Source organism: Megascapheus bottae, chromosome 9 (assembly GCF_031878675.1).
Source record: "Megascapheus bottae isolate mThoBot1 chromosome 9, mThoBot2.hap1, whole genome shotgun sequence".
Classification (NCBI taxonomy): Eukaryota; Metazoa; Chordata; class Mammalia; order Rodentia; family Geomyidae; genus Megascapheus; species Megascapheus bottae.
In genome coordinates this window covers 55729094-55739621 of record NC_143517.1, presented here as the reverse complement: position 1 = coordinate 55739621, position 10528 = coordinate 55729094, and positions in this window count along the sequence as shown.

Here is a 10528-nt window from a genome sequence, read left to right as displayed (position 1 = left end):
GGAAAATCTGCAGTACTCTTTAAAAAAGCAGGAGTTAAGGTATGACCAGTGTTAGCCTTGAGAAAAGATGCTCAAAGTCTGTGCCCAGACCCTGAGTTCAAGCTCCAGGACTAGCACAAAGAGCAAACTATGAATGCAGCTAGGCACTTGTGGTTCATGCCACCTGAGAGACGAATCCTAGCGACTCAGGAGGCTGAAACCTGAGTACTGTCGTTCAAAGCCAGACTAGACAGGGAAACCTATGAGACTCGTATCTCCAATTAGCCAACCCCCAAAATCTGTAATTGGAGGAAGTGACTCAAGCACTAGCCTTGCACATAGAAAGCTCAAGGAGAGTACCCAGACCCTGAGTTCAAGCCCCAGGACCAACATACACACACACACACACACACACACACACACACACACACACACACACACACACACACATCCAACAGGTCATTGTGTTTAAAATCCTCAGAGGCAGCAAGACTCCCCCACCTGGCTGTGTGCTCTCTGCCCTCATCTTGGCGTCTCATCTTTCACTATGTCCCTCTCGCAGCAGCATTACCACCCTGTCCTCTGCGCTCACCTACCCCCAAGTAGGTCCTCACTAGCTCCATTCACACTTGCTGTGCCCTCCCACGTTAAAAACACTTGCTTCAGCTATCACCCCCACGCGGTGCCCTCCCCTCCCCAGCTCCCTTCATCACATCTATCAGTAGGTCCTGTCAGCAACACCCCCGAAATAGATCACAAATACCTCCGCTCCCTGCCTTCCCCACTGCCTCTCCCAGAGCATGCCACCTGCCTCTCTCCAGCCTCCTAAAGAGACGGGGCCTTTCTTGTTTCCCCTCCAATCCTCCCAAAGTAGCTTTTGGTTTTGTTTTGTTCTGTTTTGGTTTTGGTCAGTTGTAGGGCTTGAAATCTGGGCCCGGGCACTGTCCCTGAGCAATTCAGCTTAAAGCTAGTGCTCTACCACTTGAGCTACAGCAACGCTTAGCACTGGTTTTTTCGGCAGTTAGAGATAAGAGTCTCATGGACTTTCCTGCCCCGGCTGGTTTTGAACTGTGATCCTCAGATCTCAGCCTCCTGAAGTAGTTGGAATTACAGGCGTGAGCCACCAGCTCAAAGTAATTTTATTGTGATATTTCGTATTTTGTGATATTTCATTTATTGTGATATTTTCACTGAACTCTGAGCAAATTTACCCGCTCTATCAGTCACCTTCGTCCTACTTTCCCCCTTCTTCAAACAGGTTCAACAGGACTGACTAGCTCATATGAGATCTCAGTTCAAAGACACCCTGGGCAGATAAATCCATGAGACTATTATTTCCAGCTATCCAGCACAAAGATGGAAGTTGAGGCATGGCTCAAGTGATAGAACACTAGCCAAGATTGCAAGGCCCTGAGTTCAAGCCCCAGGAAGGGCACAAAATTAAAAAAAAAAAACTCAACAGGTTTTATTTATTTATTTATTTGCCATGTATATGTATAAAATATTTCCACCATATTCACCTTCCCATCCACTCTCCCTGGCCCAAATCTTCCCAACGTAAATATCCTCACCCCACTGCACAACCTGTTTTTTGTTTTGTTTTGTTAGTGCCATGTCTGGGGCTTGAACTCAAGGCCAGGCATTGTCCCTGAGGGTTTTCTTTTCATTTCATTTCTTTTCTTTTCTTTTCTTTCCTTCTCAGGGCAGTGCTCTACCACTTGAGGCACAACCTCACTCCTAGATTTTGCCAATTAATTGGTGGTAAAAGTCCCACAGGCTTTTCTACCTAGGATGGCTTTGAACAGCAATTCTCCCATCTCAGCTAAGAATACAGGTGTGAGTCACCAAGACACAGCTCCTAGTTCTCATTTTCATCTCGGGTGGACTAGACTCCACGTACGTCTTTCTTGATCTTGGCTTATTTTGCATAACATCATGATCACTAGTATCATCCACTTTCCAGCAATACTATAATTTGATTCTTCTTTATGGCTCTTTTTGTTAGAATAGAAGTCTGACCTCATTACTCATACTTTACAAGCTTCACAGTCCCTGAGTCCCTAGCATAAAATCCCTGGGCCTTCAGCTAACTTTAGTATCCAGGGCCTTCAACCATCCAGCACCCACCTCTCAGCTTTTGCTATCCTATTCGCTCCTCTCATTTGCATCCTACATTGTACATGGAATCACTGCTACCCCGCCCCACCCCAACTCTTCATCTACCATTTCAGCCTCCACCTTAGATAAGAAATAAAATTCACTACACTAAAGAGACTTTCCTCTAGGCTCTGATGGCTAATGTCTGTAATCCTAGCTATTTAGGAGGCTGAGATCTAAGGGTCTTGGTTCAAAGCCAGTCCAGGTATGAAAGTTCATAAGACTTTTATCTACAGTTAAGCCAGAAGTAGAACTGTGGCTCAACTAGTAGACCACCAGCAACAACAAAAAAAGCTCAGAGATAGCACCCAATCCCCAAGTTGAAGCCTTAAAGTCCAATAACTAAATTAATACTAGAGGCCTTCCATGCACCTTCCCTGCTACCACTCTGGCTTGGGTCCGCTCTCTATTAAAATGTGACTTTCTTCCCCAGGAAATAGGAAATACTTATCCTTTTGACAGTAACTTGACCACTATCTTCCCCTCTAACTGCTTTTGTCTGCCTTGTTCTCTGCCATGCCACATATATTGTAGTTCCTCCACAAACAAGTGATGAAGGAACTGAAAAATTAATAGGCTGAGCATGATTTCAAATGTCTACTTTCACAGTACTTTGGAAACAGAGTCAGGAAGATCCCAAATTTGAGGCCAGCCTGGGCTAAATACCAGGACCTGTCTCAAATCTCAAACAAACAAAAAGGACAGGCAAATAAATAAAGGCCAAATCTACCTTGTCTCTGGAATTTTCATCTCAAACTCTGAAGGAAGTCTACAAAAGCACCTCTGCTAAGAACCATTCTATCTTCTCAGCCCTGCACCTGCGTTTATCTGGGTGAGGTTATAATATGGCCTTTACCAAAGGGCCTTATATGCCTGGCATGAGAAGCTAGAATCCTGCTATCTGTAACCTCCCTCTGTGGCCTCCAAAACTTCTTTGCAAAACTGACTAGTAGTGCCTTGCCTTTCTCCCAGTCTAATAGTTAATTAAAAAAACAACAACAACAAAAAACAACGATCTGTGGCTACTCAGAGCTCTCCAAGTCTCCCTGCAACAGAAGAACTATGTTCATCTCCTCCTGAGGACCCAAAAGAAAAATGCCACAAGCCCATCCTGGTACCCATTTGGGGGGTTGGTCACACACCTAAACATCCAGTGGCTAAATACCAAATCCAAGGGGGGAAAAAAAAACACTTTGGTCCACAAGGAATCATTTGCAGCTTCTGGAGGATAATCTCCATCCCGAGTGAAAGAAAGATGGTTTTTGGCACGAGCGTCCCTTGGCCTCCCTGGCTGAGTACCAAGTCATAGTCCATAACGGAGATCAAAATATATTTAGCCAGCAGCAGTTAAACTGAAACATTTCAAGTTAAAAGGAAAAAACAGTCAAACAGCCTGTCTAATCATGAAAACAAGCAATAGAGGGATTGGGGGTGGGGAATGAAGGAGAAAGGGCTAGGAAAGAAAACACCAGCAAAGGTTTTTAAATGCCCCTTCCCACCTACAAACTGTGGGCACCACTATGAGGAGGAGGCAGCCATGACAGGGCACTGGGGAGAAGAAACCTGGGAAGAAGCAATGGATCCTGGGAAAAAATGCCCTGCACTGAGTCCTTAGGACTCTGCCTTGCCCTCTTCTCCATCACCCCTCTCTTCAGCAACCAACACAAAGTCTCAGATACCCACCTGTCCATCTGTTAAAATCCAGATCCCAGCTCATGATTGATGTGGCTGGGTGGTAGAGTACTGGCCTAGCATTCGCAAGGCCCTGGGCTCCATCCATGTCAGGTCTTTAGGTACAAGGACAGTCATTCCCAAGGGTTGGTGTTACAGAGTGCCACTGAGTGGCTTAGAATGGCAACCATGCATTCCCGCGTGGTCCTGAAGCTGAGTTGTGCCCAGCATCTGCTTCCTCCGTAGCCTCCTGGGAAGACCCCTGAGAAGTTGGGCATCCCTAGTGGCAGCTACCTTGCTCCAGCCTCAGCCCTTGTCCTTGTTGGATTAGAACCCACCCTAAGCCATGTCCTCACATCTGAATCCTTACCTTCATTACATCTTTTTTTTTTTGCATTTTTTATTGTAATTAGTAAAAGGGTTCCATGATATTTGCCAGATAGAAGGTGCATTAATTCACGTACATTGATACCCTTTCACATGTCTTGGTACCCATTTCCCTCCCCCCCCACACCCCCCACCCGTCTTGGTTTCCCCCCCTTCCCTATCAAATTTCCTTCATTACATCTTTAAAGGCATCATTTCCAAACAAAGCCCCATTCTGAGTTTCTAAGTGGATGTGGATTTGGTGGAAGGCACAATTCACTCCACTAAAGATTCTGTGTTCCAAGAAAGGCTTCCTCATGGGGCCTTGTCCTACTCTATCTCTGCTAGGATACCAGGACACTCCCTCCACATTCATCAGGAACCATGTCTCCCATCTCTAGATGTCTGTTCAGAGACGGCATCAGAAAGGAACTCAGCAAACATTCCTTGAACAAACTACACAGTTATGCTCTGAGGCACATACTGATACTGGAGCCTGAACTCAGTCCTTTTACTTTTTTGCTCAAGGCCACTTAAGCCACGATGTCACTTCTGGATTTTGTTGGTTAAGTGGAGATAAGAGGCTCACAGACTTTCCTGCTTGGGCTGGCTTGGAATCAACATCTTCAGATCTCAGCCTCCTGAGTGGCTGAACCGCCAGGGCCTGGCTATCACAATTTTTTTTAACAGATTCACAACAAAAACTCACAGCTTCTGAGCAGCTTCCCAAAATGCCAAAGGGAGCCACATTCATGAAATGCCTATCAAGAAAGAATTAGGACATGCTGGGGATATAGCTAGGTGGTAAAATATTTATTTGCCTAGACCCTGAGTTCAAACACAATACTACCAGTAGAGAGAGGAAGAAAAAGAGGGAAGGATTTAAGTCCAACCCACTGGCCATATAAGCCTGAGAATTCATGTGGTCTGGCCCTGCCAGAGCAACCACAGGTAGGACTCAAAATTCACTAAGTCTAAGAGCTTCTGAGCAACAACGTAACATTAATTCCAACTCTTACTACATGGCACATGGCCTAGATGGCCCAAAGGTCCCTCCACTACGAGGGGACACCCAGGACCAGTCATGAGAAATCCTAGAAGAGGAAAGAAAGAGCACAAAAGAACAAAAGGAAGTAAGAAAGGGAGGGAGGGAGGAATGGAGGAAAAAAGATTGGAAGGGGGAGGAAAAGGAGAGAGATGTTTCAAGGCCACATTGCATGGGATGTGACGATCTTTCACCCACAGAAATTGGCTCTCATCCCTCGCCCATCCTCTCTTCATTTTCTCTTCCCTGCCAGCAGCATGGATGAGCAATCTAGTAACAATGGGAAAGCAACAAGTCCACTTATCTTACTAAAGATTTTGTCCATATTTAGATCCCCTCCATGATTTCCTACCTCAAGAATCCTAGCTCTTGTGTTCCTTTACTTTGATTTCAGGGGAAATGGCAGCAGAGGGCCCACTCTGTAGACAATTTTCCTTGCCACTCTACAGTCCCTCCTCTTTTCACTAAGCAAAAGAGAATTCTTTCATTTGTCTACTGACAAGCAAAGCTTAGCTATTCACTACAGATGTAGATAGAAGCAGAGACTAAATAAACTCCAGGCCTCATCCCCCACGTCTCCAAGCAATGGAGACACAGAGAGCTGTTCCTCCATGCCCAAGGCATAGAACACGTATCCCACTGGAAGCGGCCGAGGCCTTTGTGTCTCAGTACGTTTTCAAGGACATACTTTTGCCCTCAAAATCACTCCGCTCCTTTTGTCTGGAATGATGATTTATTTCATTATTCAGTGCCTGGAAATTCATGAAATTCTGTGGTCACAGCAAAAATGTGTCACACGCAATTCCATATGTCCACACAGCGGGGCTGAGAACTCAACAACAAAAACCATCATTTCTCCACCAGAGCCTGATGGACTTCCAGCCTGTTTTTGTTTTAACTTACAATATTTTTGTCCCCCTTAGTCAAAAACATTGTTGTTTTTTTTTTAAGGAATTAAAGATAAGGCTATATAAATAAGAGATAAGGGCCCAAGCACTATAGGTTCCTGGACTCATTTCAAGAGAAATTCTCAAATGTAAATGTAGCATTTCTGAGTCTTGGGACCAGATGTATGTCTGAGAGACCAGTTGTCCCAGACTACAGAGGCAGTGTGGAGAAATGAAGTCACTAGTGGGTCTTGGTAGGATACCCAACGACCCATGTTTGATGCCTGGCTGTGGATGGGACCTTGAGCTGTGATACCTTTTTTTGTGGCTGAATATACTACAATATATGTGAACACAGAGTGTGGTCAGCCATGGCCAGGGTTAAGTATTCTCCCAGGTTCTTCAGTCTATCTCCTGGGGAGGGGTGGTTAAGAGAAAGTCTTCCCTGGAACCAGCACCTTCCTATAGCCACCATCTAAAACAACAACAAAAATCAGACTGTCCCCGTTTCAGCCACTAGACTCTCCAAGAGCAACCACTGTTCTGATCTTCAGTCCATTAGAGGAGGTGTGACTGGTTTTGAACTCCATATCCATGGAATCAGGTAGTCTGAATGCTGCAGCCTGACATCTTTTTGTACAGAATTAAGTTTATAAATTCACCCATGTTGTTACATATGCTGAGAGTATGCTGTGTCTTATTGTTTCTAGTATTATGCTATGCAACTATACCACCACAACAGATGCATCCTGTTGACTTTTAGTGAATGCAACTATAACTGTGAGTATAACCTGGAGTTATTGTGGACACTCTTGCATAGACTTTCAATGAATATGAGTATGCGGATCTGCTGAGCATGTAACTGGGAATGAAAGTTCTTGAGACATACATGCAGCTTTCTAGACACTCTCACCAGTCCTGTAGGAGAGTTCCAGTCTCTCCACACCCTTCGCTATGCTTGGTGTTATCTCTTTTTCACCTTAGTACCACATTGCAAAATGAAATTGTTGAAATATGTCATATTTGTTCTCCTTTTGGGTGTTCAAATGAGTAAAGTCATTCCCTCTTAAGTATTTTTAATCTGCTGCTTCCTCTACCCTAGACTATTCTTCCCCCCTCTATTCCGCTCTGGTATAGCCATGGTAGCATCTTGTAGCACCTACCATAACCTCCTATTTCCTTTCAGGCCAGGCATGGTATCTCGTGCCTATAATCCCAGCTACTCAAGAGATATAGATGAAGAAGCTCACTGTTGAGGGTAGCCTGACCAAAGTGTGAGGCTCTATCTAAACCAAAAAGCTGGGCAGGAGTGATTTGCATCTGTCGTTCCAGCTACATGGGAGGCTGTGGGTAGGAGGATCATGGTTTGAGGCTGGCCTCAGGCAAAAACAGCATGGGATACTACCTGAAAAATAATTAAACAATAAAACAGGATGACTACATGGCTCAAATGGTAGAGTGTCTTTCTAGCAAGCCAGCCCCTGAATTCAAACCCCAGTACCATTTTTTTTTAAAGGTTGGTTTTCTGACTTACCATACAAAACTATAAGCTATGAAGCAGAGGCCATGTTTTCAATGCCTGAAATGGTGCACAGAATTTTTTATTGGATATATGAAGGGACAGGAAAGATGTCTGTAGAATATAAACCTATCAGAGACCTCTTTGCTCGGTTCCTGACTCATGAAAATGATGCTCAGGAAGATAAAGTGACCTGACTAGATCCACAGCCAGCCTCAAAGGACGAGTTTGAACATCAGCTCATGATTTCTGATCCTAGAACAATACACTGCCTGCAAGAACAGAAAACGAAGCCTAATTCTATACAAATGCATTTCTAACTACTGAAGGCTGGGTGTTCAGAAGTTACCTCTCAATATATCAGAAGGATAGGAAATGGAACTGTTTCAGGGTCCCCAGATCATCCCTGACCTTGGTCCAGAGGAAATAAATACAAGAAGAGGTGGTTCACATCCAGTCCATTTATCATCCTCCAAAGACAGTGAAGACAGCCGTCTTGGCAGGAACATCTCCGTGGGCTCCAAGAACCTGAGATCTACCGAGCGACCGTGTTGTGCCAGGTGAGGACTTGATCTCACATGCTTAGTTTGGGTGAGAATCAGACTGTAGCACAATACAGGCCTCAGGCCCAGTTGCATAAATGGATGTGTAATCAGTACCTTAAAGAATGCCAGCCAAAAGCACTCCTGACACCACTTTGGTCTCATTGAATCATTTCCAAATCCCATGACTGCATGATTCACTGATTTCTCTGGGGTCATAACTATCAGGAGCTGACCCAGAAATGGGAACTCAATTCAGAGCGGGAGAGATCCTTTAACTCAATCTCTGGCCTTTCCAATGACTCAACCTATTACACTCCTGGTTTCCAGACCCTGTTGGTCCTTTCCTCATGAATCTAAATAAGTGGAAGAAGAAGATCAGAAATCAATTAGAAAAGAGAGGAATACGATGCACGGGAAGAAATCACCTTGGAATGACACATATCCACAAACCTTTATCCCAATTCGTAAATCTAAAAAGAACTCTAGAAAACAAGTTTGGGGATTGTGTGGGGGGTTTTTTTGTATGTTCAGAGAAAAAGCACTTACCAACAAAGCTTAAAATGAACCTAATCTTGTTCTCCCTCTGGGCTCATATGCATACACATTCTGATAGAAATGTTATTGCTTGATTATCATACCCAGAATCAAGTCCCAGTGGGGTGTTTCATAGCATACAGCATCTTGTACATTACATAATCTTTATGAAAGTGGAAAAATTCTCAATATCAAAATACAAATCTTGCTTCTTAGATTTCAGATAAAGAAACTCAAAATTTTGCCAAAACTTCAACTTTACAAAAATTTAGGGCAGAACACCATTATTCCCTACTTAACAAATGAGTAAATTGAATTTAGAAAAGGTTCATACAAGCAATTAGTCTCCAAAAACTGGAGCACCAGAAAGGTGCTGGTGGCTCATGGTTCTGATGATAGCTAATCTGGAGTCTGAGAGAATAAGGATCTCTGTTTGAGGCCAACCTGGACAGAAAAAGTTGCAAGACCAGAGCTTAAAAATAACCAGCAGAAATCAGGGCTGGAGTTATGGCTCAATTACTAGTGTACCAGCCTAGTAAGTACAAAAACATAAAAATTAAAAAAAAAAACCTATGGGCTGGGAGTTTGGCCTAGTGGTTAAAGTGCTTGCCTAGCATGCACGAAGACCCGGGTTTGATTCCTCAGTACCATATACATAGAAAAAAGCCACAAGTGGTGCTGAGGCTCAAGAGATAGAGCACTAGCCTTGAGAAAGTCCAAGGACAGTGCTCAGGCCCTGAGCTCAAGCCCAGGACTGGGAAAAAAAAAACCCTAGAAGTAGAACCTAGGTATGGCAGATATCCATTTTTCCATTTTTCCCTGTTAGTCATCCTTGTCACTGCCTGCTGTTTAAGGACTTCTCTAAGTTCTGCTAGCACATGTAGAGGTCCCATTTTCTCTGAGACAAAAGAAGCCCCTAGCTAAGACAATGGACATTTGTTCTACCTGAAAGCTGCAACTAAAAAGGACTCACTCCAAGACTAATGACCAGCGAGAGTCAGAGCAGAAGGGACCCAGTGGTCATCCATGAAGAAGCTCTACTCTCTCCCTTCACATCTTGGATTCCATCCAAGTCCTTCCAAAAACTCCTTTCTTATGTAAATCAGCCAGAGAGGTGGGGTTTTTTTCTTAATTTTCAGAGAAAAAAATTCTTGACTGAAATACCATCATGACTACACTTGCTCTCCCTCAATGGGAAAGTGAGTATGCAGAGATTATACACACACGTGCACACATACGTACACATACATATGCATCCATATTTATACACGTATGTGAGCATAGTTGATAGATTAGATAGACAGAGAAACTAGAATTCCACATACATATGAAGGACTTGAAAAAGGACATGGCATCTAAAAAATAAAAATCCCTGCATTTCAGTGTCACTGGGAACATGAACAGAAGTCGCGCCCAGTTCCTAGCCCGTTCCTAAACGACACACTTCTTCCTCCCACTCTTCCTCCCCAGATTCTGACTACTTCAAATTCATCAGTAAACAAGAGCAAAGGCTTCACTAAGGTAAGGGATTAAGTGCCTTTCTCAGGAGCTCACCACCTCTTTTTAAGATAGTAGATATCTTAAACTTTTCAGGGACATATTGTTTCTGATACAACTGCTCACTCAGCAGCTGCAGGACAAAAGTAACCATTGGAAATAAGAAAGTGTATGGCTAAGACCCAATAAAACTTTATCTAGAAAATCAGTTGGCCTTCAGGATTTGATGGACCAGTTGTTCGCCCATGCTTTAAACCAAACCACAATAATTGAGTGGATCATGCTTCTGTTTCTGATTATTTCAATCCTGGCTCTAAAATGCAGACAT